At 38.5% G+C, this 26,451-nt stretch overlaps 1 long non-coding RNA gene across 17 annotated transcripts in view; it reads left to right on the top strand.

Moving 5' to 3' along the window:
• Positions 1-26,451, top strand: part of LOC102119997 (uncharacterized) — a 166,667-nt gene that overhangs the window by 23,771 nt on the left and 116,445 nt on the right. For 7 of the 17 annotated variants that reach the window (XR_010586928.1, XR_010586935.1, XR_010586936.1 and 4 more), the window contains exon 2: positions 16,267-16,363. The exons of 8 other annotated variants lie outside the window; for them this stretch is intronic. This is a non-coding gene — a long non-coding RNA (uncharacterized lncRNA). Of the gene's footprint in view, positions 1-14,867; positions 14,981-16,266; positions 16,364-26,451 lie in introns of those variants that run through there. 2 more of the 17 variants (XR_010586930.1, XR_012434983.1) reach the window with 1 other exon arrangement.

Below are 26,451 nucleotides of genomic sequence, written 5' to 3' on the forward strand. Positions count from 1 at the left end.
TGCCTGAATGACAGAGTGAGGCTCTGTTTCAAAAATAAAAATTAATAGTTTTATAATCTTTAAAATTATCTAAACAATACATGTTTATTTTTACTCAAAGAACATAGAGACACATAATGGAAAGGTAGTCACAACTTAGAGATAAATACTATTGGATGACTATTCCTTAATACTTCTAAGTATTATATTGATGCATTTTAAAGTTTACCAGTATAAAATATTATGGATTCTTGTTATTAATATCTTTCCCTTTTGTTCTGTTTCGTTACTTATACTACCTCCAGCCCAATTGCTTTCCCCATGATCAAGGTTATATTCTACTTTTCTCCATGCATATGTAATCATTTACAAATATGGTTATACCTTTTGGGTTTTGGTATACTTTGTTTTAGGTATTGTGAGGGACAGAGGCACCACCCAGATTGCTCCTCAATGAAGGACTAAAAGCTGGGCGGTGGGGGTGCTATCAATAGATGCCTTAGTCCCTTCACTGATTACTAGCTTCAGAGAACTGCCTCACCCATGGTCACACTATTTCCTAAGCAGCCCACATCAAATGACTAATATAGTTAAGAGTGTGACTGACTGGCCGTTTGGACCTGATGCAGGGACACTCTGATGGCCGTATTAGCTCTAGACCTCCCCACTGGGTCAGCCAAGATTCTCATCAGGCTTGCTTCACAACTCAATTTCACCCTCTGCCCAATTTTGCTTTTTTCCTCCCCTGTTTATAAATGTTAATTGCAAGACACTTCCAAATAAATATCTTAAACTTCATCTCAGATTCTGCTTCCTGGAAAATCTAACCTGTGTAAGGAATCATACCATGTATTCATTTCTGCTTCTGCTTTCCTCTCTCACTATAATCACAGACTCTGACCCAGACGATTGACATAGAACTAAGGCTTTCTTTTGAATGACTATGTAATTTTCCAGCATTTTCATGCACCACAATTTGTTCAACTTTCCATACTAGGGAACATTCTAGTAGTTTCCAAATTTTATTTTTAAACATACAAAAAGTTCTGAAATAAATGTCCCTGTCACAGATCAATTTAAACTCAAAATTACATGATTACTTGCTTCCAAAGTTGCTATTACATTTTTTTCACTAGTTAGTTCTTTTTTAAAAAAATGAAGTTCACATTACTCCCCTTATCTTTATGTACTTTTTGAGAGTTCCAATGTTATCAACACAAGTCAATAATTTTTAAAATCCATGGCTTATTTCTATAGAATTAAAGTCTTCCACAATTTTTTGGTCATTCCTCTTTTCCTAATTTTGTGAAATATATGAAAAAAGTACTATCAGTATTCTTTAACTGGGATAAATCGCTCACACAAAAGTAACAAGGCTGCATTTAATCCTCTCAATCTAATTTATATGCAATGAAAAAATATTAAAAACTGTAAAATTTGAAATCACAAACACTAGGTTGGAATCCTGGCTATACAAAACATTACATGTGCAATATCCAACTTACTCAAACTCTCTCAATTTCAGTTTTCTCATGTGTAAAATGTGAATGCCTTGCTGGGTTTTAGTGAGAACTAGAGATTTTGTAGGTTCATTATCTGGCAAAGTGCTTTGCATAGAGAAGGTAGTGTATAAATCATTATTATTATTTTTTTTCATGTTCTTGGATTTTCACACAGGGGTGTGTGTGTGCATGTGTGTGTGTATATGTATCAATGCTATACTCACATTTTTTTCTAATAGTGTTTTTTTTTTTTTTTTTTCTCTTAAAGAAACCCACATTTGTTCTGCTTTATGGAAGTAAAGAATACTTTAGGTACTTAGGTTGGTGCAAAAATAATTGCAGTTTTGGACCATGAAATTTAAATCCTTATGACTAGGTTCAAACATATCTTTATTAATCAAAATAGGAACCATTATGATCAACACATTTTTGCCAATGAGAAATAACTTTGCTTATTCCTGTAGCATAAAAATCCATACTTCAGGATTTGACAAACTCTTGGAAAGAATTTTCTGCATCCTCCTGGCTGTGGAAGTGTTTTATGTGCAAACAGTTGTACAGATGCTTGAAGAAGTGGTAGTTGGTTGATGAGAAGTCAGGTGAATGTGAAGGATGAGCCAAAACTTGGTGGCCCAATGCGTTCAACTTTTGAAGCGTCGGTTGTGTGATGTGTGGTTGGACGTTGTCATGGAGAAGAATTGGGCCTTTTTGTTTTTTTTTACTATACTTTAAGTTCTAGGGTACATGTGCGCAACGTGCAGGTTTGTTACATATGTATACATGTGCCATGTTGGTGTGCTGCACCCATTAACTCGTCATTATTTAGGTAATGCTATCCCTCCCCACTCCCTTCCCACAATAGGACCTGGTGTGTGATGATTCCCTTCCTGTGTGCAAATGAACTCATTGTTCAATTCCCACCTATGAGTGAGAACATGAGGTATTTGGTTTTCTGTTCTTGTGATAGTTTGCTGAGAATGATGGTTTCCAGCTGCATTCATGTCCCTACAAAGAACATGAAACTCATCCTTTTTTGTGGCTGCATAGTATTCCATGGTGTATATGTGCCACATTTTCTTAATCCAGTCTGTCACTGATGGACATTTGGGTTGATTCCAAGTCTTTGCTATTGTGAATAGTGCCACAATAAACATACGTGTGCATGTATCTTTATAGCAGCATGACTTATAATCCCTTGGGTATATCCCCAATAATGGGATGGCTGGGTAAAATAGTATTTCTAGTTCTAGATTCTTGAGGAATCGCCACACTTTTCCACAATGGTTGAACTAGTTTACAGTCCCACCAACAATGTAAACGTGTTCCTATTTCTCCACATCTTCTCCAGCACTTGTTCTTTCCTGATTTTTTCATGATTGCCATTCTAACTGGTGTGAGATGGTATCTTATGGTTTTGATTTGCATTTCTCTGATAGCAAGTGATGATGAGCATTTTTTCATGTGTCTGTTGGCTGTATGAATGTCTTCTTTTGAGAAGTGTCTGTACATATCCTTTGCCCACTTTGGATGGGGTTGTTTGTTTTTTTCTTGTAAATTTGTTTGAGTTCTTTGTAGGTTCTGGATATTAGCACTTTGTCAGATGAGTAGATTGCAAAAATTTTCTCCCATTTTGTAGGTTGCCTGTTCACTCTGATGGTAGTTTCTTTTGCTGTGCAGAAGCTCTTTAGTTTAATTAGATCCCATTTGTCAATTTTGGCTTTTGTTGCCATTGCTTTTGGTGTTTCAGACATGAAGTCCTTGCCCATGCCTATGTCCTGAATGGTATTACCTAGGTTTTCTTCTAGGGTTTTTATGGTATTAGGTCTAACATTTAAGTCTCTAATCCATCTTGAATTAATTTTCGTATAGGGAGTAAGGAAAGGATCCAGTTTCAGCTTTCTACTTATAGCTACCCAATTTTCCCAGCACCATTTATTAAACAGGGAATCCTTTCCCCATTTCTTGTGTCTCTCAGGTTTGTCAAAGATCAGATGGCTGTAGATGTGTGGTATTATTTCTGAGGGTTCTGTTCTGTTCCATTGGTCTATATCTCTGTTTTGGTACCAGTACCATGCTGTTTGGGTTACTGTAGTCCTCTCTGTTGACTAGTGCCAGTTACAGGCATTGCAGTTTTTGGTGCATCTCATCGACTTGCTGAGCATAGTCCTCAGATGTAATGGTTTCACCGGGATTCAGAAAGCTGTAGTGGATCAGACCATCAGCAGATCAACAAATAGTGACCACGACCTTTTTTTGGTGCAAGATTGGATTTAGGAAGTGCTTTGGAGCTTCTTCCCAGTCCAACCACAAGGCTGGTCATCACTGGTTGTCATATAAAACCCACTTTCATCACACGTCACAATCCTATCGAGACATGGTCCATCGTTGTTGCATAGAATAAGAGAAGACAACACTTCAAAATGATGATTTTTAAAATTTTCATTCAGCTCATGAAGCACCCACTTTTTGAGCTTTTTCACTTTTTCATTTGCTTCAAATGCTGAGCGACCCTGGAATGGTTGACATTGAGTTCTTCGGCAACTTTTCTTGTGTGCTTGTAAGAGGATCAGCTTTGATGATTGCTCTCAGTTGGCGGTTGTTAACTTCCAATGGTTAGTCACTACGCTCCTCATCTTCAAGGCTCTCGTCTCCTTTGCAAAACTTCTTTAACTACCACTGTACGTTCATTAGCAGTTCCTGGGCCAAATGCGTTGTTGATACAGAAAGTTGTCTCTGCTGCTTTATAACCCATTTTTAAATTGAATAAGAAAATCATGTGGGCGGAGCAAGATGGCCAAATAAGAACAGCTCCAGTCTCCAGCTCCCAGCGCGAGCGACACAGAAGATGGGTGATTTCTGCATTTGCAACTGAGGTACCGGGTTCATCTCACTAGGGAGTGCCGGACAATCGGTGCTGGTCAGCTGCTGCAGCCCGACAAGCGAGAGCTGAAGCAGGGCGAGGCATCGCCTCACCTGGGAAGCGAAAAGGGGAAGGGAATCCCTTCTCCTAGCCAGGGGAACTGAGACACACAACACCTGGAAAATCGGGTAACTCTCACCCCAATACTGCGCTTTACCAAGGGTCTTAGCAAATGGCACACCAGGAGATTATATCCCACACCTGGCCGGGAGGGTCCCATGCCCATGGAGCCTCCCTCATTGCTGGTACAGCAGTCTGTGATGTAACTGCAAGGCAGCAGTGAGGCTGGGGGAGGGGCGCCCGCCATTGCTGAGGCTTAAGTAGGTAAACAAAGCCCCTGGGAAGCTCGAACTGGGTGGAGCCCACAGCAGCTCAAGGAGTACTGCCTGTCTCTGTAGACTCCACCTCTGGAGACAGGGCACAGCTAAACAAACAAAAAAAAGCAACAGAAACCTCTGCAGATGCAAATGACCCTGTTGAGAGCTTTGAAGAGAACAGTGGATCTCCCAGCACAGAGGTTGAGATCTGAGAATGGACACACTGCCTGCTCAAGTGAGTCCCTGACCCCTGAGTAGCCTAACTGGGAGACATCTTCCACTAGGGGCAGACCGACACCCCACACTTCACACAGTGGGGTACACCCCTGAGATGAAGCTTCCAAAGCAAGAACCAGACAGGAACACTTGCTGTTCAGCAATATTCTATCTTCCACAGCCTCTGCTGCTGATACCCAGGCAAACAGGGTCTGGAGTGGACCTCAAGCAATCTCCAACAGACCTACAGCTGAGGGTCCTGACTGTTAGAAGGAAAACTAACAAACAGGAAGGACACCCACACCAAAACCCCATCAGTATGTCACCATCATCAAACACCAGAGGCAGATAAAACCACAAAGATAGGGAAAAAGCAGGGCAGAAAAGATGGAAATTCAAAAAATAAGAGCACATCTCCCCCTCCAAAGGAATGCAGCTCATCACCAGCAATGGATCAAAGCTGGACGGAGAATGACTTTGATGAGATAAGAGAAGGCATCAGTCCATCAAACTTCTCAGAGCTAAAGGAGGAATTACGTACCCAGTGCAAATAAACTAAAACTCTTGAAAAAAGAGTGGAAGAATGGATAACTAGAATAATCAATGCAGAGAAGGCCATAAACGAACTGACAGAGATAAAAACCATGACGCAAGAAATACGTGACAAATGCACAAGGTTCAGTAACCAACTCGATCAACTGGAAGAAAGAGTATCAGCGATTGAGGATCAAATGAATGAAATGAAGCAAGAAGAGAAGGCTAAAGAAAAAAGAGGAAAAAGAGATGAACAAAGCCTGCAAGAAGTATGGGATTATGTAAAAAGACCAAATCTATGTCTGACTGGGGTACCTGAAAGTGAGGGGGAAAATGGAACCAAGTTGGAAAATACTCTTCAGGATATCATCCAGGAGAACTTCCCCAACCTAGTAAGGCAGACCAACATTCAAATTTAGGAAATACAGAGAATGCCACAAAGATACTCCTCAAGAAGAGCAACTCCAAGACACATAATTGCCAGATTCACCAAAGTTGAAATGAAGGAAAAACTGTTAAGGGCAGCCAGAGAGAAAGGTCGGGTTACTCACAAAGGGAAGCCCATCAGACTAACAGCAGATCTCTCGGCAGAAACTCTCCAAGCCAGAAGAGAGTGGGGGCCAATATTCAACATTCTTAAAGAAAAGAATTTTCAACCCAGAATTTCATATCCAGCGAAACTAAGTTTCATAAGTGAAGGAGAAATAAAATCCTTTACAGATAAGCAAATGCTTATTTTGTCACCACCAGGCCTGCCTTACAAGAGACCCTGAAGGAAGCACTAAACATGGAAAGGAACAACCGGTACCAGCCATTGCAAAAACATGCCAAAATGTAAAGACCATTGAGGCTAGGAAGCAACTGAATCAACTAACGAGCAAAATAACCAGTTAATATCATAATGACAGGATCAAGTTCACACATAACAATATTAACCTTAAATGTAAATGGACTAAATGCTCCAATTAAAAGAAAGAGACTGGCACACTGGATAAAGAGTCAAGACCCATCAGTTTGCTGTATTCAGGAGACCCATCTCACATGCAGAGACACACATAGGCTCAAAATAAAGGGATGGAGGAAGATCTACCAAGCAAATGGAGAACAAATTAAAGCAAGGGTTGCAAACCTAGTCTCTGATAAAACAGTCTTTAAACCATCAAGGATCAAAAGAGACAAAGAAGGCCATTACATAATGGTAAAGGGATCAATTCAACATGAAGAGCTAACTATCCTAAATATATATGCACCCAATACAGGAGCACCCAGATTCATAAAGCAAGTCCTTAGAGACTTAAAAAGAGACTTAGACTCCCGTATAATAATAATGGAAGACTTCAACACCCCACTGTCAACATTAGACAGATCAATGAGACAGAAAGTTAAGAAGGATATCCAATTATTGAACTCATCTCTGCACCAAGCAGACCTAATAGACATCTACAGAACTCTCCACCCCAAATCAACAGAATATACATTCTTCTCAGCATCACATCTCACTTATGCCAAAATTGACCATATAATTGGAAGTAAAGCACTCCTCAGCAAATGTAGAAGAACAGAAATTATGACAAACTGTGTCTTAGACGACAGTGCAATCAAACTAGAACTCAGGACTAAGAAACTCAATCAAAACCGCTCAACTACATGGAAACTGAACAACCTGCTCCTAAATGTCTACTGGGTACATGACAAAATGAAGGCAGATATAAAGATGTTCTTTGAAACCAATGAGAACAAAGAGACAAATACCAGAATCTCTGGGACACATTTAAAGCAGTGTGTAGAGGGAAATTTATAGCACTAAATGCCCAAAAGAGAAAGCTGGAAAGATCTAAAATTGACACTCTAACATCACAATTAAAAGAACTAGAGAAGCAAGAGCAAACATATCCAAAAGCTAGCAGAAGGCAAGAAATAACTAAGATGAGAGCAGACATGAAGGAGATAGAGACACAAAAAACCCTCCAAAAAATCAATGAATCCAGGAGTTGGTTTTTTGAAAAGATCGACAAAATTGATAGACTGCTAGTAAGACTAATAAAGAAGAAAAGAGAATAGAATCAAATAGATGCAATAAAAAATGATGAAGCAGATATCACCACCAACCCCACAGAAATACAAACTACCATCAGAGAATACTATAAACACCTCTACGCAAATAAACCAGAAAATCTAGAAGAAATGGATAATTTCCTGGACACTTACACTCTCCCAAGACTAAACCAGGAAGAAGTTGAATCCCTGAATAGACCAATAGCAGGCTCTGAAATTGAGGCAATAATTAATAGCCTACCAACCAAAAAAAGTCCAGGACCAGATGGATTCACAGCTGAATTCTACCAGAGGTACAAGGAGGAGCTGGTACCATTCCTTCTGAACTATTCCAATCAATAGAAAAAGAGGGAATCCTCCCTAACTCATTTTATGAGGCCAACATCATCCTGATACCAAACCCTGGCAGAGACACAACAAGAAAAGAGAATTTTAGACCAATATCCCTGATGAATATTGATGCAAAAATCCTCAATAAAATACTGGCAAACCGGATCCAGCAGCACATCAAAAAGCTTATCCACCATGATGAAGTGGACTTCATCCCTGGGATGCAAGGCTAGTCCAACATACGCAAATCATTAAATGTAATCCAGCATATAAACAGAACCAAAGACAAAAACCACATGATTATCTCAATAGATGCAGAAAAGGCCTTTGACAAAATTCAGCAGCCCTTCATGCTAAAAACTCTCAATAAATTCGGTATTGATGGAACATATCTCAAAATAATAAGAGCTATTTATGACAAACCCACAGCCAATATCGTACTGAATGGGCAAAAACTGGAAAAATTCCCTTTGAAAACAGGCACAAGACAGGGATGCCCTCTCTCACCACTCCTATTTAACATAGTGTTGGAAGTTCTGGCTAGGGCAATTAGGCAAGAGAAAGAAATCAAGGGTATTCAGTTAGGAAAAGAAGAAGTCAAATTGTCCCTCTTTGCAGATGACATGATTGTATATTTAGAAAACCCCATCATCTCAGCCCAAAATCTCCTTAAGCTGATAAGCAACTTTAGCAAAGTCTCAGGATACAAAATTAATGTGCAAAAATCACAAGCATTCTTATACACCAACAACAGACAAACAGAAAGTCAAATCATGAATGAACTTCCATTCACAATTGCTTCAAAGAGAATAAAATACCTAGGAATCCAACTTTCAAGGGATGTAAAGGACCTCTTCAAGGAGAACTACAAACCACTGCTCAGTGAAATAAAAGAGGACACAAACAAATGGAAGAATATTCCATGTTCATGGATAGGAAGAATCAATATCATGAAAATGGCCATACTGCTCGAGGTAATTTATAGATTCAATGCCATCCTCATTAAGCTACCAATGAATTTCTTCACAGAATTGGAAAAAACTGGTTTAAAGTTCATGCGGAACCAAGAAAGAGCCCGCATTGCCAAGACAATCCTAAGCCAAAAGAACAAAGCTGGAGGTATCACGCTACCTGACTTCAAACTATGCTACAAGGCTAGGGTAACCAAAACAGCATGGTACTCGTACCAAAACAGAGATATAGACCAATGGAAAAGAACAGAACCCTCAGAAATAATACCACACATCTACAGCCATCTGATCTTTGACAAACCTGAGAGACACAAGAAATGGGGAAAGGATTCCCTATTTAATAAAAGGTGCTGGGAAAATTGGCTAGCCATAAGTAGAAAGCTGAAACTGGATCCCTTCCTTACTCCTTATACGAAAATTAATTCAAGATGGATTAGAGACTTAAATGTTAGACCTAATACCATAAAAACCCTAGAAGAAAACCTAGGTAATACCATTCAGGACATAGGCATGGGCAAGGACTTCATGTCTGAAACACCAAAAGCAACGGCAACAAAAGCCAAAATTGACAAATGGGATCTAATTAAACTAAAGAGCTTCTGCACAGCAAAAGAAACTACCATCAGAGTGAACAGGCAACCTACAGAATGGGAGAAAATTTTTGCAATCTACTCATCTGACAAAGGGCTAATATCCAGAACCTACAAAGAACTCAAACAAATTTACAAGAAAAAAACAAACAACCCCATCAAAAAGTGGGCAAATGATATGAACAGACAGTTCTCAAAAGAAGACATTCATACAGCCAACAGACACATGAAAAATGCTCGTCATCACTGGCCATCAGAGAAATGCAAATCAAAACCACAATGAGATACTATCTCACACCAATTAGAATGGCAATCATTAAAAAGTCAGGAAAGAACAAGTGCTGGAGAGGATGTGGAGAAATAGGAACACTTTTACACTGTTGGTGGGATTGTAAACTAGTTCATCCACTATGGAAAACAGTATGGCGATTCCTCAACGATCTAGAACTAAAAGTACCATATGACCCAGCCATCCCATTACTGGGTATATAGCCAAAAGATTATAAATCATGTTGCTATAAAGACACATGCACACGTATGTTCATTGCGACACTATTCACAATAGCAAACACTTGGAATCAACCCAAATGTCCATTAGTGACAGACTGGATTAAGAAAATGTGGCACGTATACACCGTGGAATACTATGCAGCCATAAAAAACGATGAGTTTGTGTCCTTTGTAGGGACATGGATGCAGCTGGAAACCATCATTCTCAGCAAACTATCGCAAGAACCGAAAACCAAACACTGTATGTTCTCATTCATAGGTGGGAACTGAACAATGAGATCACTTGGACTCAGGAAGGGGAACATCACACACTAGGCCCTATTATGGGGAAGAGGGAGCGGGGAGGGATTGCATTGGGAGTTATACCTGATATAAATGACGAGTTGATGGATGCTGACGAGTTGATAGGTGCAGCACACCAATATGGCATAAGTGTACATATGTAACAAACCTGCACGTTATGCACATGTACCCTAGAACTTAAAGTATAATAATAATAATAAAAAAAGAAAATCACTTGAATTTGCTTTTTGTCTGACATCATTTCCATTGTCTAAACTAAATATAAAATGAACAGCAAGTAATACGTCATTAGCAAAAAAAAAAAATAAATAAATAAAGCGAGAAATGTATTAAAATGATGCATAACATAACCACATTTGTTTAAAACTTATTCTAATATCAAAAGGCAAATTTCAACAATGCAAAAACTGCAATTACTTTTGTACCAACCTTATCTTGTCTTATCTTTTATCTTATCTTATGTGAGCTTTGTGATACCTAATTAGATGCACTTACCTCCTTATAAAATTTCCCAAGTCAACAGAGTATATAATCCTTCACCCACATGAAAAAAGCAGAAGTGGGTAGAAATAGCTTGTGAACCAGAAGCTGCTTTTTGTTTTCAGATGATTCTGATTTACCTTATAGGTAATATGCAACCTGTTACACAGTTCCAGTGATTCAAATTTTTATTTTCCCCTTGATTTTGTGACGTATTATTAATTTGGCAACATTTTACTATTCTTTTTTTATCCCCTTTGATCTCCTAGCTTTCTTTTTGGAATATTCCATCCACTCTGTCTAGTAACTCTACTAACCCAGGTATATACAAACATTGCTTATGATCTTTCATCTATTCTCTAGGTGAACAGGGATTCAACTCACCCCAGAATCTCTCACGTGTTGGAGATTAGATCCTTAAACCATAGGTTGGAAAGCAGCAAATAGAGTGGAAGAAATAGAGAGCCTCCAAAAGAAAACACAAAAGGGGCAAAGTATTACCTTTCAGAGAAATCACTCTACATTTTTATCCAAAGTTTGTGGCAAGAGAGAGTGAACCCAAGATGGAACTAGCACTGAGAACAAAAACAAACCTAATTTTGATGTTGCCCTTCGTGAAATCTTACAGAGCAGACCTGTACTAGAGTTTAGGTAGTATCTAAAAAGTAGCATTTTCGGATGGGCTTTAGAAGATCTAGTGTAAAACAAGATCTAAGAGTAAAACAAGGGTACACTTGGAAAATTTTATTAGTGTGACCTTTATGAAATCATTTATTTAGTAGTCCATAACCTGGGGTGTTACCTATTCCTCTTTGGAGTATTTGGAAATACAAAGGGACATTTTTGATTACCAGAATGTCTGAGAGGCATTACTTGCATTTTGTTGGCAATGTCCAAAACTATAAACGTCTGGTGGGTACTCCTGGAAATCTGGCCAATAAAGAACTGCTTTAAAAAAAAGTCATCAATACTCCAAGAAATACAGTGACATGGACACAATTATACTGCCCGGCTAATCATAACCACACTGTTGTATATGTTACCTAGTATAACTCGGTCTATAATGCAGCAGTTACTCCTGCACCCATCACCTCTAATTCTATGTAAATGAAGTCTACAGTTTTCAAAATGGTCAATTCAGTATCAAGGCTAGAAAGTCAAAATGGTCCCTTGTGATGAAAAATCAGAAAAAAATAAAAATGCCTAGCAGAAAGAATCTGCCATTTCTACTGCCTCATCAGCTGAGCATGCTTGTTTTCAACAAAATACAGGCATCCGAGAAAACAAACTAGCCAGACTCGGAGAACCGAGCCCCACCTAGGCCAAAAGGTTTTTAGGTATTACACAGATATATCTGTGCATACAAACACACAGATAGGCATATACAGCTTGTTATTCAAATCAGTAAGGACTAAGACAGTTATGCTGTGTTTATTTAAAAAAAGTTGTCTGAGGAGAATTTTAATTAAAAATGTACATGATAATCCACAGGAATGATATTAAACATCCTCAAGATACTGATAGGTAAGAGATGAATTATCATTACCACAGTGTAAATAGAAAAACTAGTGAAAATTTCCCAAGCTGCTAAAAACTTCCCTTTATTCAGTTGAAAATGTTTTTAATTATTTGCAAAAGTGCTAATGTGCTCTTTGATAGTGGGACGGAGGTTTGGACATTCATATCATCATGTGGGGAAAGTTATACCTGACTGGATTAACAGCTGCAACATAACTTTTCTGATTAGCCTTGTGTAGAATATAACAATCTAGGCAATTAGAGTGACCTTATCTTCTTTTTGATGTGCATATTTTAGTAAAGGTACAAAAATTTTTCTTTATAACCTTTGATTCAACAGTTCTCATAAAGATTTAGTTTCAAGATATTTGAAACAAGATGATAGTGACTAGTTAATTAGAAAACGTACTTAGTATTTGAATAGTTTTCATCAAGGAAGGTTTTGAAGGGCAGTACTTACTTTGAAAATTGTGTAAATAAATAAAAGTGCTTCTTTTGCTTCTAGGATCATATTCTAACCTCTATATGCTAGTTTTAACATGCTAAAACTTCTCAAAAATTCTCCCCTCCCTCTTTTCCCTCTGCACTAGAAACTGAAGGAAAACACTATCATACAGAGGAGATTCCATTCAAAAGTACAAACTGCATAGAATTTCTTTAATAGAGCTCAAAACACTAAAATCAGATTTATAGCGTGTAACCCCACTTTACATGCTTTAGATTTTTAGTAATGTTTGAATTCTATCCCATGCCTAAACAAACATCTAATATCTTTGGTCCAGTTTGAGATTCAACTTAAAAAGAATCCACAGGACACTTTTGCGAGACACAAAAAGTAACCAAGTACAGATGTCCCAAAAATTGTAGTCCAGCAGTACCAGGGAAGAGGTACCAGCCCAGAGACTCTAATCCTCTAGACTACCTGTAGAGCAAGATATCTTTCCATTTATATCATCTCCACATCTCCATGTGGTAACTAGTACTCTATGATGCATAGGTAAAATCCGAGGTTCCCTAGCTTTGGAATATTAGATACTATTAAAAGAGATATTGATTGGGACCATGAATGTCACAAACTGCTCAGGAGTTGGGCAGACTTGCTCTCTAGCCTAAGCTGTACCACCTGCTGAGTTAGTCTTCTACCTCTTGATTCCTGGTCTTCCTCAATGAGATTTATCAATTGAAAATCCTCAATGAGATTCATCAGTTGAAAATGATCACTTATAATTTGAAATTTTATAATGTTGAAAGTCTTTATTTTCCTGAACTTTTTATAGAAGTTGCAATGGAAGCCTGGAAAATAAAACAGTAGAAAACACTCATAGTTTTAATAACCTAAATAAAATAAAACATTCTCTATGCTACCTAAATAGAATGAAATATTTTCTATGCCAAAAATTATGAGAAAAAGTATGAGGTAACTTCCCAAATGGAAAAAAAAAATTTATAAGAAACATTCCAGAGCATAATATCTTCATATATAAAAAACTCACACAAATTCAAAAGAAACACTCACACCATAGAAAGGTAAATAAGACAAAAAAGTGATTTATTAAAGTCAAATTTTAAATCCTGAATAAACTTCTGAATAAATGCACTAGACTGCCTTAAAAAACCTACCATTTTTCTTTTCCTATACTCTACTTCCCTATATCTTGAGACTTTTCTTTTGTAACTTTAATTTCTTCTCAATCATCATCGGCCACCCTTTCTTTTGCACCCAGTCCAATTCTTAATTATGTCTCTTCATTCTCTATTGAGAAGTAGAAATAATCAGGCAAAAATTCACAGCGGTGAATCTATATGTCTACTTGCATTTGTTCCTGTATTTTCTATCTTCCTAGTACAAGAGTTAAACTGTAGCTATTGCAAGATCCAGACAAACCCTGTACTTGTTTTCTGAATCCCACATATCCTTATCTTTTCAAGGGCATCTACAAGATACCCCTTCTCATTCCTGTGTAATCAAGGGTCTTTCTCTCCAGAATTATTCATATATATATATACACCTCACATCCAAAAAGCAAAGAAAATCTATTGCCAAAATTTTCTTGCCTTTAGTAACCACTAGACATCATGCACAAATGATCTGCTCTGGCTGTATTCCTTCCTCCTTGCTTGTTTTTTCTTCCACTTGCTGCAAGTCAGTGTCTGAACCCACATCTCCACAGAAATTGCTATTGTCAACTCCACTGACCAAATGTAGTTCACTATTCTAATAACCACTTCTCTGTCCCATTTTACTAGCTCTCTCAGCAGTATTCCTCCCAGTGATGACTCCTGAAAAATTTATTTCTCTTGGATCGGGGATACCCCATTCATCTAGTTTCCAGGCTACTTGCTGTCTGATTAATTTCAGTCTCCTGTGCTGGCTCCTCCTTTTTGAACTTGATCTAAATATCACAGTTTCTCAGAGTTTTGTCCTAGACTTCTTCTTTTTTTGGTCTGCTTCTCTAGATGATCTTGCATAGTCTCATTCATGGCTTTGAATTTTATCAAAGTGCTGACAACTCCAAGCTCTCTGAATTCATCTATCTACCTGTCAATTCATATCTTTACTTTTATATTCCATAGAACCTCAGACATAAAAGATTCCATCCAAACTTCTTATTTTGGTGTGTCTCACTGCCTGTTTCTTCCACAGTTTTCCCATCTCGGTAAATGACATCATCAGCCATCAGACTATTCAAGACAAAACCTAGGACTGAGTCATCTTTGACATCTTTGCATCCATAACTCCTATAGGAAATCCAAAGTGAGTCAGATTTTTTTAAATTCAAAATATTTCAAAAATAGAAGCACCATCATGTCTTATAAGGTGCATAGCTCTAGTCTTCTACTTTGTCTTTCTACTGTCACTTGAACCACTCTTTTCTACTTTCAACCCAACAGCCAGAAAGTATAACACATAAAACTCTCCAATGTCCTCTAGTTGTACATCTAATAAGATCTGACCACTGCACTAAGGCCTGCAAGGCTCCATATGACCCATCCTTTTCTATCATACTAACCTTATGTCACAGGATTTTCTCCTGCTAATTATACTTTGGCCTCATTGGCCTTTTTGCATTTCCTAAATATTAACTTTGTTGTTCTGAGGACCTTGACTCTTAAGTTCATCTCTGCCTGACAGGTCCCCCAATCATAAGATCAAACATGTGGTTCTTTCTTTAGACTTTGGATCTAAGTTACTTCCTCGGAAAGAATCTTCTCAGACTACCCATTTAAAATGCCCCAACTCAAAACAAGCCGTTGTTTTTCAACATTTTTTTCTTCATTACTATCTGGAATATTTGTTTACAGTGTTCTTTGCTTACTTGTTTATCATCTCTTGTACTAGATTATAAGCTTCTGATTGGCTACATATTTACTATTTTATGTATCACTTTGTATTAGCTACCAGAGAATGCAATATATATTTGTTGAATAAATTAGTGAGTTGAAATCACTTCAGATACCACAGGAAGAAGCTAACGAGCTACCATTTGAAAGTTTGACATAAAACCTTAAATGTAGCATTACAACATCATATAACTGACTTCTCCCCTGAGCTCCACATACATACAAACTGCTTCCTCAGTATTTTTACTTGGGAATCTCATAGACACAAACTCCACAGATTTGACACAGAATTTTTTATTTAAATCCCCACCAATACATTTAGTTCCTAATTCCCCTTCTCCTCTAAGATGCATAAGACGAAACCTAGAAAAAAACATATTTTTGTGTATGTATATTAAACACACACACATATATATCCCATTATATTAAAGTTACATATGCTGCAATATGCATTTATGGGTCTGTATTTATATGCAACTATCTATCTATATTTTAAATAAAATATACCAAAGTGTTCATAATGATTTTATTTCCTTGGGCTTGTGGGATTCAGAGTAATTATGTATACTTCAGAGTATAAAAAATATGTGTTTATATTGTTTTTTCCCCCTAGGATTTTGTTTTGTTTGTTTCTATGGTCTCTTATTTTTTTAAAAGTTTATTTATTTATTTGATACAAGGTCTCTCTCTGTCCCCTAGGCTGGAGTACAGTGCCCAGTCATAGCTCACCACAGCCTTGAACTCTTGGGCTCAAGCAATTCTCCCATCTCAGCCTCCTGAGAAGCTACAACTCCAGGTGTGTGCCACCATGCCTGGCTAACTGTCTTTTTTACTTTTTTAGAGATAGGGTCTCACGATGTTGCTTAGGCTGATCTTGAACTCCTGGTTTCAAGCCATTCTCCTGCCTTCACCTCCTAAAGCGCTGGGATTACAGGCATGACCCACTACATCTGGCCATGTGTCATTTTAATAGAAAAAAGTAAAACCTTAAAAAATGGAGGACTCAATAAATTTATGGACTATGGTATTGAGGAGAGGATTACTAAATTTTTCCAGTTCGATACTACAGATTTCTGTACTATTACATAGGTTTAACTGGATCCAGTTAAGTCCATGAGAGTACAGAAATCTAGAAAAAATGACAACTTTGTATGCCATATTTTGAGATGTCATTGTTATTGTGTATGTAAAGGAAAATGAAAAGTTGAACTGTAAGCTGCAAGAGCAGAATTATAATTTTCCTAAAAATATTATGTGTGTGTATATATATATAATATACATATTATTTCTAAAGTAATGTTCAAATTACTTTTGTATCATTACCACCAAATTTGTAGAAAACAAAACAAATAGAGTTCTACCAGGAAATTATATCTTTTAAAACTATTGATTATCATTGTAAAGACAATACGTTAGTTAGTGTAGCCAGTTATCATATTATACTATTTTTGCAAGATGTGGGGTAACTGCCTTGAATGGTCAGGTTAATGGTGCATTTGCTGGTGGCTTGATCTGCAAGTAGAGAAAAAGTTTGGATTAAATCAATAATTTTTTTTGTAGAATCCCTGCTTTGTTTTTAAATTTATTAAAATGTATTTTTAGAATAATTACTAGTCTGGTGATTAACAGCAAAAAATAAATGGTTATTGTCCCAAATTGCTTACACTTTGTTAGGGATAGTATTTCCTTTTATTTTTTCTTCAACTTTCATTTTAAATTCAGGGGTACATGTGCCATGGTAGTTTACTCACAGATCATCCCATCACCTAGGTATTAAGCCCAGCATCCATTTGCTATTCTTCCTAATGCTCTTCCCCTACCTTGACTCTGACAGACCCTAGTGTGTGTTGTTCCCCTGATGTGTCCATGTGTTCTCATCATTCAGCTCCCACTTCTAAGTGAGAATATACCGTGTTTGGTTTTTCTGTTCCTGTGTTAGTTTCCTAAGTATAATGGCTTCCAACTCCATCCATGTTCCTGCAACAGACATGATCTTGCTTTTTGTGACTGTGTAGTATTCCATGGTGTTTATGTACCACATTTTTTTAATCTAGTTTATCACTGATGGACATTTAGGTTGATTCCATGTCTTTGCTATCATGACTAGTGCTTCAGTGAACATACGCATGCATGTATCTTCATAATAGAATGATTTCTATTCCTTTGGGTATATACTCAGTAATGGGATTGCTGAGTCAAATAGTATTTCTGCCTCTATGTCACTAAGGAGTTGCCACACTGTCTTTCACGATGATTGAACTAATTTACACTCCCACCAATAGTGTAAGTGTTCCTGTAACTGTACATCCTCACCAGCAACTTTTTTTTTTTTTTTTACTTTTTAATAATCGCCATTCTGACTGGTGTGAGATAGTATCTCATTGGCAGATAGTATTTCTATGTGATAAGCATCACATTGCTTGTTAAAAGTGATCATATAGATATATGTAACACTTCAAGTTGGTGGAGACTAGCATTTCTAGGGAGAAGCAGCAGAAAATAAAGTAGAGAGCATTGTTTAAAGAATCACATGTGCTGTAATGAGAAATTTGGATATTACTCATAAGTCCAGTCATTTTCAACTGTGCTCTCATGAGCAATTAGGTGTCTCTCAGGGGGAACATCACTTTAGAGCAGCTTAAAATAGACTAAGCACTTGGTCCTTGTCAGTTCTGGTCCTCTGAGAATCAAATTTCAAGACAAGTTTAGACATAAAAGAGATGTTCTTCGGGAGCTATGAAGGATGAAGGGAAGATAGCAGGAGCAGGCAGGGGGAGATATTTAGACCTCAATGCTGGTCTGTGAAAAGAGAGAGGAAAGAAGAATTGAATAGGAAGAGCCAAACTGCAAAACTGCGAGAAAGTCTTACCTCACCTATGAAGTATCACTTAGCCAAAGTTGCCAAAGAGAGGGACTCTGCATTTTTAGGAATGGGACAGCACTAGTATGCACGCTGTGCTTACTCATTGGCTGTAACTAGACTGGTAGAAAGATGGCCTCAGTACAAATATGGTGGATCCACAGTCAACCATGATTCTCCAACAGGTTTTCTAGAAGGAGATCCAAACAGTACCCACTCCATGGCTGCCAGCTCTCACCATGCCCATTTCACAAGAACTGCAACATTTATGTTTGGTTTATAATTATGTTTTGACTAAGATCACATTTAACCCAAAGGCTCCATTTTCATTCATCAACAAATGTTTATCAAAATGTACTGCACATCAGTATCAACTAGTATCTTAGCTATATTACAAAGATATTGCATCAAAAATAAACAACAAATTCAGCGGCTTGAAATATTAATTATTTATTATCCCAGCCACAAGATTATAGGTTGGCTGGGACTGTTCTGCTTCATTCTGCACAACTACAGAATCACTAGAATAAATTGGTTCCATCATTCCAGTGAGGGAATGATGAATGCGCATCAGTTTTCCAGTAGAAACTCTATGGCAGAGGGAGGGCAAGAACACTAGAGGGGGGGGCGGAGCAAGATGGCCGAATAGGAGCAGCTCCAGTCTCCAACTCCCAGCGCGAGCGACACAGAAGACCGGTGATTTCTGCATTTTCAACTGAGGTACTGGGTTCATCTCACTGGGGAGTGCCGGACGATCGGTGCTGGTCAGCTGCTGCAGCCCGACCAGCGAGAGCTGAAGCAGGGCGAGGCATTGCCTCACCTGGGAAGCGCAAGGGGGAAGGGAGTCCCTTTTCCTAGCCAGGGGAACTGAGACACACAACACCTGGAAAATCGGGTAACTCCCACCCCAATACTGCGCTTTAGGAAACAGGCACACCAGGAGATCATATCCCACACCTGGCCGGGAGGGTCCCACACCCACGGAGCCTCCCTCGTTGCTAGCGCAGCAGTCTGTGATCTACCGGCAAGGCAGCAGCGAGGCTGGGGGAGGGGCGCCCGCCATTGCTGAGGCTTAAGTAGGTAAACAAAGCTGCTGGGAAGCTCGAACTGGGTGGAGCTCACAGCAGCTCAAGGAAACCTGCCTGTCTCTGTAGACTCCACCTCTGGGGACAGGGCACAGTAAACTAAGACACACAGACACCTCTGCACAGACGCAAACGACTCTGTCTGACAGCTTTGAAGAGAGCAGTGGATCTCCCAATACGGAGGCTGAGATCTGAGAAGGGACAGACTCCCTGCTCAAGCGGGTCCCTGACCCCTGAGTAGCCTAACTGGGAGACATCCCCCACTAGGGGCAGTCTGACACCCCACACCTCACAGGGAGGAGTATACCCCTGAGAGGAAGCTTCCAAAGCAAGAATCAGACAGGTACACTCGCTGTTCAGAAATATTCTATCTTCTGCAGCCTCTGCTGCTGATACCCAGGCAAACAGGGTCTGGAGTGGACCTCAAGCAATCTCCAACAGACCTACAGCTGAGGGTCCTGACTGTTAGAAGGAAAACTATCAAACAGGAAGGACACCTACACCAAAACCCCATCAGTACATCACCATCATCAAAGACCAGAGGCAGATAAAACCACAAAGATGGGGAAAAAGCAGGGCAGAAAAGCTGGAAATTCAAAAAACAAGAGTGCATCTCCCCCGGCAAAGGAGCGCAGCTCGTCGCCAGCAACGGATCAAAGCTGGACGGAGAATGACTTTGACGAGATGAGAGAAGAAGGCTTCAGTCCATCTAATTTCTCAGAGCTAAAGGAGGAATTACATACCCAGCGCAAAGAAACTAAAAATCTTGAAAAAAAAGTGGAAGAATTGATGGCTAGAGTAATTAATGCAGAGAAGGTCCTAAACGAAATGAAAGAGATGAAAACCATGACACGAGAAATACGTGACAAATGCACAAGCTTCAGTAACCGACTCGATCAACTGGAAGAAAGAGTATCAGCGATTGAGGATCAAATGAATGAAATGAAGCGAGAAGAGAAACCAAAAGAAAAAAGAAGAAAAAGAAACGAACAAAGCCTGCAAGAAGTATGGGATTATGTAAAAAGACCAAATCTACGTCTGATTGGGGTGCCTGAAAGTGAGGGGGAAAATGGAACCAAGTTGGAAAACACTCTTCAGGATATCATCCAGGAGAACTTCCCCAACCTAGTAGGGCAGGCCAACATTCAAATCCAGGAAATACAGAGAACGCCACAAAGATACTCCTCAAGAAGAGCAACTCCAAGACACATAATTGCCAGATTCACCAAAGTTGAAATGAAGGAAAAAATCTTAAGGGCAGCCAGAGAGAAAGGTCGGGTTACCCACAAAGGGAAGCCCATCAGACTAACAGCAGATCTCTCCGCAGAAACTCTACAAGCCAGAAGAGAGTGGGGGCCAATATTCAACATTCTTAAAGAAAAGAATTTTAAACCCAGAATTTCATATCCAGCCAAACTAAGTTTCATAAGTGAAGGAGAAATAAAATCCTTTACAGATAAGCAAATGCTTAGAGATTTTGTCACCACTAGGCCTGCCTTACAAGAGATCCTGAAGGAAGCACTAAACATGGAAAGGAACAACCGGTACCAGCCATTGCAAAAACATGCCAAAATGTAAAGACCATTGAGGCTAGGAAGAAACTGCATCAACTAATGAGCAAAATAACCAGTTAATATCATAATGGCAGGATCAAGTTCACACATAACAATATTAACCTTAAATGTAAATGGACTAAATGCTCCAATTAAAAGACACAGACTGGCAAACTGGATAAAGAGTCAAGACCCATCAGTCTGCTGTATTCAGGAGACCCATCTCACACGCAGAGACATACATAGGCTCAAAATAAAGGGATGGAGGAAGATTTACCAAGCAAATGGAGAACAAAAAAAAAGCGGGGGTTGCAATACTAGTCTCTGATAAAACAGACTTTAAACCATCAAAGATCAAAAGAGACAAAGAAGGCCATTACATAATGGTAAAGGGATCAATTCAACAGGAAGAGCTAACTATCCTAAATATATATGCACCCAATACAGGAGCACCCAGATTCATAAAGCAAGTCCTTAGAGACTTACAAAGAGACTTAGACTCCCACACAATAATAATGGGAGACTTCAACACTCCACTGTCAACATTAGACAGATCAACGAGACAGAAAGTTAACAAGGATATCCAGGAATTAAACTCATCTCTGCAACAAGCAGACCTAATAGACATCTATAGAACTCTCCACCCCAAATCAACAGAATATACATTCTTCTCAGCACCACATCATACTTACTCCAAAATTGACCACGTAATTGGAAGTAAAGCACTCCTCAGCAAATGTACAAGAACAGAAATTATAACAAACTGTCTCTCAGACCACAGTGCAATCAAACTAGAACTCAGGACTAAGAAACTCACTCAAAACCGCTCAACTACATGGAAACTGAACAACCTGCTCCTGAATGACTACTGGGTACATAACGAAATGAAGGCAGAAATAAAGATGTTCTTTGAAACCAATGAGAACAAAGATACAACATACCAGAATCTCTGGGACACATTTAAAGCAGTGTGTAGAGGGAAATTTATAGCACTAAATGCCCACAAGAGAAAGCAGGAAAGATGTAAAATTGACACTCTAACATCGCAATTAAAAGAACTAGAGAAGCAAGAGCAAACACATTCGAAAGCTAGCAGAAGGCAAGAAATAACTAAGATCAGAGCAGAACTGAAGGAGATAGAGACACAAAAAACCCTCCAAAAAATCAATGAATCCAGGAGTTGGTTTTTTGAAAAGATCAACAAAATTGACAGACCACTAGCCAGACTAATAAAGAAGAAAGAGAGAAGAATCAAATCGACGCAATTAAAAATGATCAAGGGGATATCACCACTGACCCCACAGAAATACAAACTACCATCAGAGAATACTATAAACACCTCTACGCAAATAAACTGGAAAATCTAGAAGAAATGGATAATTTCCTGGACACTTACACTCTTCCAAGACTAAACCAGGAAGAAGTTGAATCCCTGAATAGACCAATAGCAGGCTCTGAAATTGAGGCAACAATTAATAGCCTACCAACCAAAAAAAGTCCAGGACCAGATGGATTCACAGCTGAATTCTACCAGAGGTACAAAGAGGAGTTGGTACCATTCCTTCTGAAACTATTCCAATCAATAGAAAAAGAGGGAATCCTCCCTAACTCATTTTATGAGGCCAACATCATCCTGATACCAAAGCCCGGCAGAGACACAACAAAAAAAGAGAATTTTAGACCAATATCCCTGATGAACATCGATGCAAAAATCCTCAATAAAATACTGGCAAACCGGATTCAGCAACACATCAAAAAGCTTATCCACCATGATCAAGTGGGCTTCATCCCTGGGATGCAAGGCTGGTTCAACATTCGCAAATCAATAAACATAATCCAGCATATAAACAGAACCAAAGACAAGAACCACATGATTATCTCAATAGATGCAGAAAAGGCTTTTGACAAAATTCAACAGCCCTTCATGCTAAAAACTCTCAATAAATTCGGTATTGATGGAACGTACCTCAAAATAATAAGAGCTATTTATGACAAACCCACAGCCAATATCATACTGAATGGGCAAAAACTGGAAAAATTCCCTTTGAAAACTGGCACAAGACAGGGATGCCCTCTCTCACCACTCCTATTCAACATAGTGTTGGAAGTTCTGGCTAGGGCAATCAGGCAAGAGAAAGAAATAAAGGGTATTCAGTTAGGAAAAGAAGAAGTCAAATTGTCCCTGTTTGCAGATGACATGATTGTATATTTAGAAAACCCCATTGTCTCAGCCCAAAATCTCCTTAAGCTGATAAGCAACTTCAGCAAAGTCTCAGGATACAAAATTAATGTGCAAAAATCACAAGCATTCTTATACACCAGTAACAGACAAACAGAGAGCCAAATCAGGAATGAACTTCCATTCACAATTGCTTCAAAGAGAATCAAATACCTAGGAATCCAACTTACAAGGGATGTAAAGGACCTCTTCAAGGAGAACTACAAACCACTGCTCAGTGAAATCAAAGAGGACACAAACAAATGGAAGAACATACCATGCTCATGGATAGGAAGAATCAATATTGTGAAAATGGCCATACTGCCCAAGGTAATTTATAGATTCAATGCCATCCCCATCAAGCTACCAATGAGTTTCTTCACAGAATTGGAAAAAACTGCTTTAAAGTTCATATGGAACCAAAAAAGAGCCCGCATCTCCAAGACAATCCTAAGTCAAAAGAACAAAGCTGGAGGCATCACGCTACCTGACTTCAAACTATACTACAAGGCTACAGTAACCAAAACAGCATGGTACTGGTACCAAAACAGAGATATAGACCAATGGAACAGAACAGAGTCCTCAGAAATAATACCACACATCTACAGCCATTTGATCTTTGACAAACCTGAGAGAAACAAGAAATGGGGAAAGGATTCCCTATTTAATAAATGGTGCTGGGAAAATTGGCTAGCCATAAGTAGAAAGCTGAAACTGGATCCTTTCCTTACTCCTTATACGAAAATTAATTCAAGATGGATTAGAGACTTAAATGTTAGACCTAATACCATAAAAATCCTAGAGGAAAACCTAGGTAGTACCATTCAGGACATAGGCATGGGCAAAGATTTCATGTCTAAAACACCAAAAGCAACGGCAGCAAAAGCCAAAATTGACAAATGGGATCTCATTAAACTAAAGAGCTTCTGCACAGCAAAAGACACTACCATCAGAGTGAACAGGCAACCTACAGAATGGGAGAAAATTTTTGCAATCTACTCATCTGACAAAGGGCTAATATCCAGAACCTACAAAGAACTCAAACAAATTTACAAGAAAAAAACAAACAACCCCATCAAAAAGTGGGCAAAGGACATGAACAGACATTTCTCAAAAGAAGACATTCATACAGCCAACAGACACATGAAAAAATGCTCATCATCACTGGCCATCAGAGAAATGCAAATCAAAACCACAATGAGATACCATCTCACACCAGTTAGAATGGCAATCATTAAAAAGTCAGGAAACAACAGGTGCTGGAGAGGATGTGGAGAAATAGGAACACTTTTACACTGTTGGTGGGATTGTAAACTAGTTCAACCATTATGGAAAACAGTATGGCGATTCCTCAAGGATCTAGAACTAGATGTACCGTATGACCCAGCCATCCCATTACTGGGTATATACCCAAAGGATTATAAATTATGCTGCTATAAAGACACATGCACACGTATGTTTATTGCAGCACTATTCACAATAGCAAAGACTTGGAATCAACCCAAATGTCCATCAGTGACAGATTGGATTAAGAAAATGTGGCACATATACACCATGGAATACTATGCAGCCATAAAAAAGGATGAGCTTGAGTCCTTTGTAGGGACTTGGATGCAGCTGGAATCCATCATTCTTAGCAAACTATCACAAGAACAGAAAACCAAACACCGCATGTTCTCACTCATAGGTGGGAACTGAACAATGAGATCACTCGGACTCAGGAAGGGGAACATCACACACCGGGGCCTATCATGGGGAGGGGGGAGGGGGGAGGGATTGCATTGGGAGTTATACCTTGTGTAAATGACGAGTTGATGGGTGCAGCACAGCAACATGGCACAAGTATACATATGTAACAAACCTGCACGTTATGTACATGTACCCTACAACTTAAAGTATAATAATAATAAATAAATTAAAAAAAAAAAAAAAGAATTATAAAAATGTGAATTTAAAATAAAACACTTGTTTACTGAAAAAAAAAAAAAAAAAAAAAAGAACACTAGAGGGAAGGGTAGAGCACATAGCACCTCTTATGACTAGGTTTGGTGCTGCATTTCTGTCATTCTGCCCATGTTGCATTGGTCAAAGCAAGTCATATGGCCAAGGCCAACATCAATGTGTTAGGAAAGAGTATTGTCTCTAAAGGAGGGAATGTAAAATCATATGGTAAATGGATACAGCAAGGAGCAAAGAACTAAAAACAGAAATGCAGTCTACCACAGTTAGACAGTTCAAAGGAGTGAACAAGAAAGACAAGGTTTTTGCTTCTTATAGAAATCAGTCTAGTAGGGAGATTAAAATTATAAGTAGAGTGGTATGGGCTTATAGCACATATTAGATTTGAGAATTATAAGGACCCTGTAGATACCTAAAGTTACTTTTGAAGATGAGTTCTAAAAGAGACAAAAAAAATAAAGAAAGAAAAGAACCAAGGACAGAATCACAGATTTAAGAGATGGTAAAGAATTAGGATCTCCTGAAAGAGATGGTAAGGAAAGGGCCAAATAGATAAAAATAAAACCATAAAAGTGAAAGAAATAACTGAAATCAAGGAAGAAGTGATTTTCCAGAAGTTGAGTAATATACCAAAATCCTCCAAACAGTTCGAGAAGATTGTGGGCTGTCAAGGGTCCACTTGATGTGGCCATTAAGAAGTTGTTAGTGATGTCGATGATAACATCAACGGAGTGATGGGACTAGAAACTAGACCAAAGTTGTTTGAGAAAATAGAAACAGTGAATATGGTCTCCTAAGTTCATAAACTTAGTTACAGAGGGAATGAAAGTGACCAGAAAGTTGAAAAGGCTTAAATAGATTAGTATAGAGGAAGGGATATAAGGTAAAACATAAGATCTTCTATGAACAAACCATTGCTTTTTTCCCCTCAGTTTTTACATCCTGTTTGTTCTCCCCTTCAAACTGCTTAATCACTTAGAGTTCCTCAAATACGCCACACAGTTACACTTGGACAAGTTCTTTTCTGTGTTTTTCCCTGCTTGAAGGGACTTTTCGTAGTAAGTCATCTTCTTGTTTTCCTACACGTCTTTACAGGAACAAGTACAAATATTTATGAATACCTACTAAGCACTAGCTAGTGTGTTAGAAACATAAAATCAATTGTCTCAATGAGCCATCACATAAACTCTGTATTGTAGGCATAATTAT

Source organism: Macaca fascicularis, chromosome 5 (assembly GCF_037993035.2).
Source record: "Macaca fascicularis isolate 582-1 chromosome 5, T2T-MFA8v1.1".
Classification (NCBI taxonomy): Eukaryota; Metazoa; Chordata; class Mammalia; order Primates; family Cercopithecidae; genus Macaca; species Macaca fascicularis.